The sequence below is a fragment of the Chenopodium album genome, chromosome 13 (assembly GCF_948465745.1).
Source record: "Chenopodium album chromosome 13, dcCheAlbu1.1, whole genome shotgun sequence".
NCBI lineage: Eukaryota > Viridiplantae > Streptophyta > Magnoliopsida > Caryophyllales > Amaranthaceae > Chenopodium > Chenopodium album.
In genome coordinates this window covers 39,184,152-39,194,802 of record NC_137846.1, presented here as the reverse complement: position 1 = coordinate 39,194,802, position 10,651 = coordinate 39,184,152, and the positions used below count along the sequence as shown (strand labels likewise).

The window sequence follows — 10,651 nt, the reverse complement described above, 5'->3', positions numbered from 1 at the left end:
TAACATTAAAATAAATATTATAGATCATGGTTCCAAAGTATTTACAAATATCACTTCAAATAGTGCAAAGAAAAAAAAAATTCCAATAAGTAGATGAAAACAAATACTCTAACAAGAAAAATGTAACAACTACTTAGTATATAATAGTGTAGATAATGTAAAAATTCCCTAAAGAGAGCCGAACTTCATTATATCCAATTTATAATCATCTGCATATAAAGAGGCAAAAATAAGTATATTGATACAACTTTAGAGAGATGGAATATGCACTTTAACTTATTATAAAATATTTGTTACCTGATGTCAACAAAAGCATTTGTCGATCAATTTGTCACGTCTAACCAGTAAAATCGTCATCATCCTATATCATTAAGCCATTGAGATTTGTCAAATTTTCAAACATCTTTAAATAGATAACTTACTTTTATCAATAATTAGAGACAACTTGAAACATGAAAGCTACAAATCTAACTTATTAAGTAAACACTAATTATTAATCAAGGTCAAAGGCAAGCAATCCAACAAAGTATCTTTGATTAGTAAGATAGATTAAATAACTTACTGATTCATCTACATTGGCTCCCTCTTCAGATGATGGTTTTTTTGGCAGAGTATTTGTTAGAAATTCAACTAACTTAGAGAGATTATCCTCTAAATATTCTTGTCTCTCATGCATCTGTTTCATGTCTTCCTTTGCCTTCTCATGCATTTCTTTCAATTCTTTCTGATGTTTTTCTTGTATCACCTTAATTCTCACCTCAATTAAATTCCCAAATTGCACATTGTCACCTTTTTTTTTGAAGAAATCAAACGTAACTGGCTAGTTGATGAGTTATCCCTTATAATAGACGAACTAACTCCAAAACCAACTCCACGCAATTTGCCATACTTTTACGGCTTATTAATAACTTGATCATATATATCACCTGACCATGCAATTCTTCCTTCAGATTGTTCAATACCACCAAGAATTTCAGCTAGTTTTGTTTTCATCAACTCCTACATTATTAAATCTTTTACAGTTTTGCAATAGTATGTAAAAAAAAAAAAAAAAAAAATTGTAAGTAGGAGTGTTCTAAATGGTTCACTTACAACAGCTTTAGTTGATTCTTCATCTATCTTTTTTTTTTTTATCCTTTGTCTTTCTATCCTTATGAGTATCAATATAAATTTGTGCACAAGAAGGCTCCACACCATTAATGGTCCGAAATCATTAACAAAATTCTATAATGAGATAATTTTTCTAAGTAAAAACAAAAGTAAAAAGAAATTAAAAAAACTCATTATAAAACCTTTTCTGCTCTTCTGCGACCAAAACCCTTCCTTCTAGAACAATGAGGCATTTTTTGTTTCAGTTGGTTGTTCCTACTCATAGTTGCACGCCTCTAATGAATATCAAAAACACATATTCACAAGTAAGAATATTAGTAAAGTTTACTATATAGCACACAAGTAACAATGCAGAATGATTTTCACAAATTTCGATAGCATCTCCTCATAAAATGGGTACACTAAATTTATTAAACCTAATAACAGTCCTGCATTTTATACATCCAACAAACAACCATTACAATATTTTCTAAAATCACAACAACATAAGATAAAAATAAAAAATTACTCCAATCCAACACTAAAGGGACATAAAGTTAAATAGGAAAAACATACCTTAGTCTTATCTTGTTCCCAATATGTAATTAATTTAAGCCATTGATCGATAGGTACACGACCAGGCTTGTTTTCTACTAGTAGGTTCCTATTATGCTTGTTTGGCTCATAATACTCGGCCTTTAATTCTCCTCTAAAATCTTTCACTCTTTCTCATATAGTCTTTAGAATGAAAGGTTCCCCAATACGTGGAAAAGTAAAGCGTACCTGTAAATTAACAAAATAACAATAAAAAAAAAAATTAATAGTGCTCCAAAACAACAACCAAAAAAAAAAAGAGTAAGATAAGAGAGAGGAATAAGGTAATTCTAAATATTACCCTTATCTCATCCATGCAATTATCTTTGTATTCCTTTGGAACCAGTCTCCAACCAGGATTTCCTTGTGGTGCTAGCTTTGGATTTCTCCCTATGATGCCTATAAAACTAGCTAAAAGAGTACTTTCTTCACCAATAGGTTGTCCATAACGATTGAATTTGACAACCCACTTTTCTTCCGGGGATTGGTTCCAAATGTCAGCAAGAATAGTTGGACCTCTACGCGTCACTGGATAAAAAAATTCACAAGTACATAATAGTAGACAATAAATAAAAAATGGAAAAAAAGGCTTATTTTATTTTTTATTGTATAACTAGTTTGTAGGTTTGCGTTCGGATTGAGGTTCGAGTGTCAAGTTATTCATGTTCAAGGTTCAAAGCTTAAGTGTAGCATACTCTTGACCAAACTTTAGCTTTAAGTTGTTGTTTTGTGTTGCCCACCTTCTTTGTGTGTGTAGGTTTGCGTTCGGATTGAGTTTCGAGTGTCAAGTTATTCATGTTCAAGGTTCAAAGCTCAAGTGTAGCATACTCTTGACCAAACTTTAGCTTTAAGTTGTTGTTTTGTGCTGCCCACCTTCTAACATGCACCCCACTCCTTCACCATCTTACACTCCACCTACCCCGCAACACCTTCCACACTTCTCCTCTGCTCCATCCTTTAACCCGAAACAAAGCAACACCACCACGAGCTGCAGAACTACCAGCCCATATCAACAACCAACCCACACTCCATACCAATCACCATTCACCAACCACCAGTTCGCAGCCACCAACACCACGCGCAGCTCAAGCTCTTCACCTCAATCCCGCAACACCGCCAGCTCCTCTCATCCTCATCACGAATTACAGCCCCTTAATCTCCCCTGCTCCCTCGATGTTCCTACTGCAACCACCTGACCACCTCCCAGACGACACCAACTGCAGCCCACGCCACAACGTCCACTTTCTCCACCATGAGCTGCAGTACTACTAGCCCGCATCAACCAAATCACCCCCGCACTCTACCACTCACCAATTAAATCACAGCCACCACAACCAAATCAGCCCACCAATTCACCACCAATATCGCACACCCCTCGCTGCTGCCACCATACAAATCGTGCAATTCCAAACCGCCAAAGCCGCAGCAAATACCCCCAAAATCAGAGCAAATCCAATTTCAATCGGGTTTGGGCAAACTTTTGAAAAGTTCGGTCGAAGTGCCTAAAAGTGCCAAAATAGTTAGGAACTTGGGATGTTTTCTTATCTTTACAGGTGTGGTCGAACACACCCATGGTTCGATCTAACCAACCCAAAGTTCGGTCGAACCTACCCTTGGTTTGACTGAACTATTTCACGAGCTTCTCATGTGGTTGTTAATGAAGATCGAATGGTGGTGATTTGTGTATGTCGATTACTGATGATAATCGAATGGTGGTGATGATGATGCGATGTTGAGGTTTGGTGTTGGTGTGGAATCAAGAGCAGCCAAAGAAAGTCGAAGAAGAAGGAAAAGAGTCTGATGATTTGTGGGATTTGTTTTGTTTATTTTTATTTCATTTTCTTTATTTTTATATTCTTTTCTTAATTCTTTTTTTTTTTTCCTTTTCCTTTTCTTATTTCTTTTCTCTTTATTTTCTTTTGTTTCCTCTTTATTTCTCATTTTCTATTATTCTTTTTTTTTTTCTACTTTAGTTTAAATACCCATTTTTGGGGGATAATTAGAGGAACAACTATTATTCTCTCTTTTAATTAGTTTGAGGAGAGCTTCTCTCTCTAGGTTTAGATTAGGTTAAAGTAATTTAGAGAGAGCAAGTGAGGGTTTCTCCATTGTTGATCTTGGATCTTGAAGAAGAAGCTTAATCAACCTCTTTGTAGACCTTCAACTTCAATCAATGAGCATCTCCTTACTTTTTTCTCTTTATCTTGCTATTTAATTCTTGTTTTAGTTGTTAGTATTGCTTGTTAATCATGTTGATGCTTGGTTATTTATTAATTAATCTTGTTGTTGGCATAATTAGTGAGTAATTTCCCCATTGAGGGGATGGTTGTGGTTTAGTTGGATCTTGAGCATGTTTTATGGTTTGGAGTTGATTTGTTTGTGATTAAAGTCTTTATATGCTTGATGTTCTTCAATCTACTTGCAAAATGCATGTTGTTAGTTCATTGAGGGTGAATTATTGCTTGATGATGCGATAGCAGACCTAGCAAGATTCATTTGTATAGATTGTTATTTGATTGCACCTCCTAGTATATGGTTCTATTGTGAGAACATAGAGGCTATGTTAGGAGAAGCCAATTGACCCTGAAAGGTGGCTAGATTAGACCCCTTATATCGATACTCATGCATGCTTAGTTCATGATTAATTCAACTTCTATGCCTTTGTTTATGTTTGAGTGAATGCTATACCTAAATCGTTTCCCTTAGTGTTTTATTTCTTGTTTTAGCATCTTTAGACTTTAGTTTACTTATCTCCTATTCCGGACTAGCTTAATTGTTGATAACATTTGGTGGTGTTTATTCTTTCCTTGTGGTGCGACCCCTATGCTTGTCTTATACTCGTATTAGGTTTGTTTAGGTTGTATAAATTGTATGTGATCTAGGGATAGACATTTGACGACGCGTTTATTCCCTTGTCAAATTGGTGCCGTTGCCGGGGAGCGGCTTTTATTGCCGTTATGTTATCTTATTGAGACTAGTCCTTTTGCATGTATATAATTTTTATTTTATTTGTTGGTTTTTCTTTGTGTTGCTTTTGTTGAAAAATGGCATGTTTATCTTTTCCTCAATATGATGGTGAGTCTTTTTATGTCTACTTCCATAGACTTATAAGGTTTTTGAACTATAATGGTTGTAATCCTTGGGAGGCTTGTGAGATTTGTTATCATGGCATGAATGAACAAACGAGATATGAAGTTGAAAGCATGTTTAATGGCGAATTTCGAGCATTAACGGTTCATGATGCTTGGAATATTTATGTATGGTTTGCAAGGGATGTACGCAATAGGGCATGTAAATTTTTATTCTCAATGTGATAATAATTTTATTGGTGGCATGAATCCCCATGATTTGTCTTGTGATCACATATGTGAACCTAACACAAGTGATTTCAACTCTTTTTCTCCTATTGTTGATGATGAACCTCATTTGCTTGATTATGTCCCTTCTCCCCAATGTTATGATGCTCATGTTAATTATATGTATGATCCTCCCTCTTCATCTTCTTGTTCTTACATGGCACCAAATGATTCCCCTTATGCTTCTAATGAATCTTTTTATGAGGGTCATTCTATGGTAAATTTGATGGAAGAGAAGATAATGAAGATGATGGAGAAGTATAACGAGATGAGGGAAGTTGAGAATAGGGAGACGGAAGCTAGAATGAAGATGCTTGAGAGCTAAATTCTCCAACTAGCCAACTCTCAAGAAAATGCCCTTCCTTCTTCTTCTCTTCCCCATATGAGTGAGGATCCCATTAGAGAGCATTCGAGTGATATGTTTGCCGGAATGTGCATTGTGTTTCCTTGTCATATAAGCATCGCGTATGCTCTATTTGTTGATATGTTTGCCGGTGCATATGACAAGCTTTTGCGTTCCTTGTCGGGCTATTTTACTAGATTGGTCATGCTTGGACGTTAAGCAAGGCTTTCTCGGGAAGTAACCCGTGTTTTATTGCTTTCTTTTTCTTTCTTTTACGTTTCTTATTTTTGTTTATTTTCTTGTCTATGTGTATAGGTACTTGGTGCATATACTCATGTGCAAGGATTTTGGATTGAGAACCTTGAGAAGAAGCACACCAATGATTGCTTGCATTTGGAAGAGCACCAAAGATGAGGAATTAGATGCAAATATGGACAATGTGCTCAATTGCAGGTTTCAACACCCACCTCACCTTTGGTTTACTCCTTCCTTCTTCCCTCATCTTAGATTTGCTTTCTTATATGCATGTGGATTGAATGAATTATGATTTGTTGTGTGGTTGTGGTTTCTTTCTTCCCCTCCCTCCCACCTTTTGTGCCTTTATTTTAAGCATTGAGGACAATGCTTCATTCTAGCTTGGGGGAGTAGTTATTCGCTAGCTTAGGGGGGTTATCTATATCTCTTGGTGATTTCTTAATCCATAGTCTCTTGATTGCTTGATTTATTTCTCCCATACTTGTCAAAGTCTATTATTGAGATTGGTTTTCTATGTTGGATGGCCATGAGCGCCTTATTGAGCTGACTTTTGGTATATGTAGATTTGATTCATCATGCTTTCTTCTTGCACAATTGTATATGCATTCATGAGTATTGTTGTTTTTTGTGAATATTCGTGTGTATAGTATCTTTCCATGGCTTCCAAGGCAAAGTTTCAAAATGTTTTGTTTCAATATTGGACATACTTGGGCTTTAGCACTTAGAATACCCTATTTCCTAGTTGTTAGAGGTTTTATGCACTTGGATGTCGAGGTTGGTTCACACATATAGCATTTCCAAGGTAGTATAACTTAAGGGCTATGAGACCTTAGCTCACTTGGTTTGCGGTAAGATGGTTGTCGCTCTCTAGCTAGTTGAAGCTTTAAAGGTGATTTTTTCTATTCTACTACCGTCATTCTTGTGAGGATGGATCTATATTGTTCTAGCCTTATACATTTATTGCATGTGTGGCGTTTGGATCCTTGGCATTGCTAGCTCATACCGAGAATTTGACTTGATTCTACTCGAGATCGAGACCGAACCAACCTAGGGGAAGACGAAGGCAAATAGGATTTTTGTTTTGTTTTATTATTTTCTATTCGTTTTTCTTTTGAATTTCCTCTCAATTAGTACCCCAATTTGAGCCCTTTTCCCTTCTTTGGCATAACCACATTACAAAACAATGGACCTATATTTGCTTTATTTTCACCTTTATTAGTTTTTGTGAAGCATACTTGGGACTTGATTTGTATGTTTGGTTAATGAAAGTGGGAAAAAAGTGAAATACTAAATTTTGGTACTTGTGATTATCTTTGTTATGTTGAATAGTTTGAGCAAATGAAAAGAAAAGAAAGGAAAAGAAAGAAAAAGCCGCTCAATGTTAAAAGAGGCGAGAGCAAAGAAAAGGAATGAAAAAAAAGTGAAAAAATATTGAGAAAATACAAAAATATTTGTTGTTTGGTTGAAAAAGAATAAGCTTGGAGGAGGAGTTGCTTTGTGATCTATTGCTAGAATTTTTTATTTGAAAGTTGGTAGTTTATTGAGTTTGAATTGAGGAATGATCAACCTTGCTTCACATCTAAGTTCACCACCAATTTCCAAATTTATTTCCAAACCCTTTACCCTAGCATAAACGTTTCAACCCATTTTAAGACCTTTTAACCTTAGTGAGGTTTAGTCGCTACCGGTGGAGGGTAATCAAGCCAAGCCTATTGAGTGAGCTATCAATGCCAAGATGTCGAGTAGCCTAAATGTTTTTCATTGTTTATTTCTTCTGGTTCCTTCGAGGAATCTTGAGATATCACCTTAAAAGTGGATGCAAAACTAGTGAGGACGCAGAAGTTTGTTTGGAGTTAAGGAGGAATGTAAATCCCTCTAAGTTCTCTATCCTTTGCATGCTTTATGTGTGTACCAATCTTAGTTATTCTTTTGCTTGGATACCTTTAATGTCTAGAAAAGATTGTATTCTTGTGCACTTAGCCCGTTGTTTGTGTTTGGTTTGAAATATCAAAACTTGAGTTTTCTTGATTTCACCTTTGCCTTGAATGTTATGTATTGCCAAGAGTTGTGGTTTAAACCTCTTAGGAAACCCTCAAGAGAGCTTACTCGTCCTCTTTGGCGACATGGGGGTTTTAAGGGCTTGATGCATACGCTAAATGCATCTGTGATCCCTACGACAATGAGTTAGTGTACATTCTTTCTCGTTTTTTGTTTTCTTTGCTTGAATAAGTGTGTCATCTTCCCTTATGTTTCGCTCTTGTTTTGCTCGAGGACGAGCAAAAGCTTATCTTGGGGGAATTTGATGAGTGACATTTATGTCACTCTTAGTGATATCACTACTAAAATACCCTAGCCTTTTCTATACTAAAAAGCGTCGAGATTAATTTTGGTGATTTATTACAAGAATTAATGGACGCATCAAGGTGTCGAGATTTTCTCATATCTTATATCTATTTCAACTCTTTCAACTGTCGTCTTATATGAAATAATTTATAGGAACATATGTATCCTACCAGTTGTCAAAAATAAATTCTATTTGCACTCACATAATATAATAAATAAGTAAAAGTTAAGCAATAAGAAAAGTAGTACTACATATTTCTATAAATAACAAAACCACAATCTCCGACAATCTATACATAAACTTAAAATTCTTTCATCATCAAAATAACATAATCTTAATTTTCGACAATGCTAAAAGTCTAAACAAGAAATTAAGTTAACTGTCTCCATTTGTAACAATGGTTAACCAAAAAGCAAAGCAGATTCCTATTCCATTATGTTGTATTGTTTCCCATATTCAATGAGCAAAATATATGTGCTATTTTTCCATGCCCAATCAAGTAGAAAGATCCAAGTGATCTTCATCCTCGTCTTCATCTTCATCATCACCTCCATTTGATTCTTCCATATTTTGTGTAAAAAAGACATCAATTAATATGTTGTATAATTTATATGAGCCAAATAATACAAAAAGTAAATATGAGATTCCTATTCCATAACAAAAAACCTACAGTATACTAACTTAAAGGTGCATTTTAATCCATGTACACCTTACCACTGTATATATATAATTTATTAACAAAAAAATGTTACATATTTTTGCAGAAAGGGATACTGACCTGAGCACGTATGGAGCGTAATGCTGTGGAAGTAGCATTTAACATTTCATTAGAGACATTACCGCTTCGCACTGCATCCAACACGTTAGTCATTTGTGTTTTCATTCTCATTAAGAGGTCTGTGGTATGCCTCTTATACCTTGCAAAATCAGCTTTCATATTCTGGTCATTGCTACTGTTATAAGAAGTGCCTCTTTTTTTCCCAATAATGCATGAACTCCAAACACGTCATTATGATTCACCCCAAATCCATAACCCAATTGTCTTTGGTTTTTTTATTTATTTTATTTTTTATCCTTAACGTACATCAAATCATTGAAGACTTCGTTCTCTATCACTACTTGAGGATTCAGAGTTGATGAATTTGCAGCACTTGAATCAATCTTTTTTTTGCCATGTCTTACAAGGAAGTATATAGTCACACACATGTAAAGTGTATAATTACAAGGTTGGCAGGTAATTAAAGTTAAATATGAAATAAGTTAGGAAATAATACAACGAATTCTCCAGTATATGTGTTGTTACAATAACATCCATTCTTTAGTTGATGAGTTTTATAAAAAAACTCATAAGTACCAGGCTCTCTTCCATGCTCAATCTCCTTCATAAGTGAAATCATCATTCAATTAATATATTTTAAAATCACAAAAACGGATGTAATATTTATGAATAAAGTGTCAGCAAATGCATCAGTCATACAAATTCGTCTCTTGAATTAGCAAAGCTCGTAGCACCATTAGTGTGTAGATGTCCCAAAGAAGCACATGCTTCTCTTCCGATTTCAGAATAATTATAACATTATCATAACAAAAGTAAGTTCATTTCATTAAATCAACAACCATTCCATTAAATTAACAAAATGACTGTAAATAGGAAAGAAAAATATAAAACAGAGATTATAACAGAGTACCTTGCTCTTATTTGAAAACCAATATTCGACCAACGGAAGCAAATTCTCACGAACAATTCCTCATGGTCTATAATTTTCAATTTGTGTTCCGGTTCGTACAGTGAGATTGAAATATTTAGCTTTGAGCTCAAACTTCCACTGCCTACGATGCTTACCCACGTGCTTAAGCATTGCATCATCATAGATTTTACCATCCGCAATGATGAATTTTTCCTACAAAAATTCATTTATTTTTGGATATAATAATATTATAATTAAATATATATGTTAAGGAATCAACTGAATGAAAAATATAATTAAAATCACTTACACGAATCAAATTAACAATATCACCTAGTATTGTTGTATTCACATTTCGCCAATTTACATCTCTTATAGGACAAATAGCATCTTTCTTTGCGATACTTGAAATGAATTTCACATGATCCGCCCTTTCTAATTGGTTGGCAAAATCTGTTGAATGTAACTCCAATCTTGGGCTTCGTTAGTAGAAGAGTTCCCATTTAGATGAATGGAGCGCTTCTTTCTTTTTCCCACTAGTGGAAAAAAATGCTATTAGCAGCACCCTATTAGCAACTGACCTTAAATATATTAGTTACTAAAACAATAATTGCAACCGGTTAAAATAATATCAATTACAAATACTATTTTATTAGCAACTGACGTAGCTATGAACGTTGCTAATAATTGATATGTAAAAGTTAAAATTTTTATTAGCAATTGGCCAATTTAATGTCAGTTGCAAATATTATAGTATTCGCAGCTGACATATAACTGCTCGTTGCTAATAATTTTTAACATGAAATTAAAATTTCCATTAGCAACCCGCCTATTTTATGCCCGCTACAAGCACTTGGTAAAATTAATATTGACCAAAATAATTATAACTGGCGTTAAAAGGCCCGCTACGAAAAGTTTAATTATTTATTTCTCTTTCCTCCTCCACGTACGCTCTCTCTCCTCTCTCCTCCATTTTTCGTTC

The 10,651-nt window shown here is 34.6% G+C and overlaps 1 long non-coding RNA gene across 3 annotated transcripts; it reads right to left on the bottom strand.

The window, feature by feature from the left end:
- LOC145576636 (uncharacterized) lies at nt 1–3,486 on the bottom strand. 3 transcript variants are annotated; one of them, XR_014098509.1, is made up of 5 exons: nt 1,985–3,486; nt 1,093–1,872; nt 563–999; nt 298–361; nt 1–209 (listed from the first exon to the last, which is right to left on the bottom strand). It is a non-coding gene; the product is annotated as an uncharacterized LOC145576636 (long non-coding RNA). The 3 variants fall into 3 exon arrangements; XR_014098510.1 differs by having other exon boundaries at nt 563–1,872; nt 1,985–2,211; nt 2,424–3,486; XR_014098508.1 differs by having other exon boundaries at nt 563–1,872.
- Nucleotides 3,487–10,651: the final 7,165 nt, after the last annotated feature.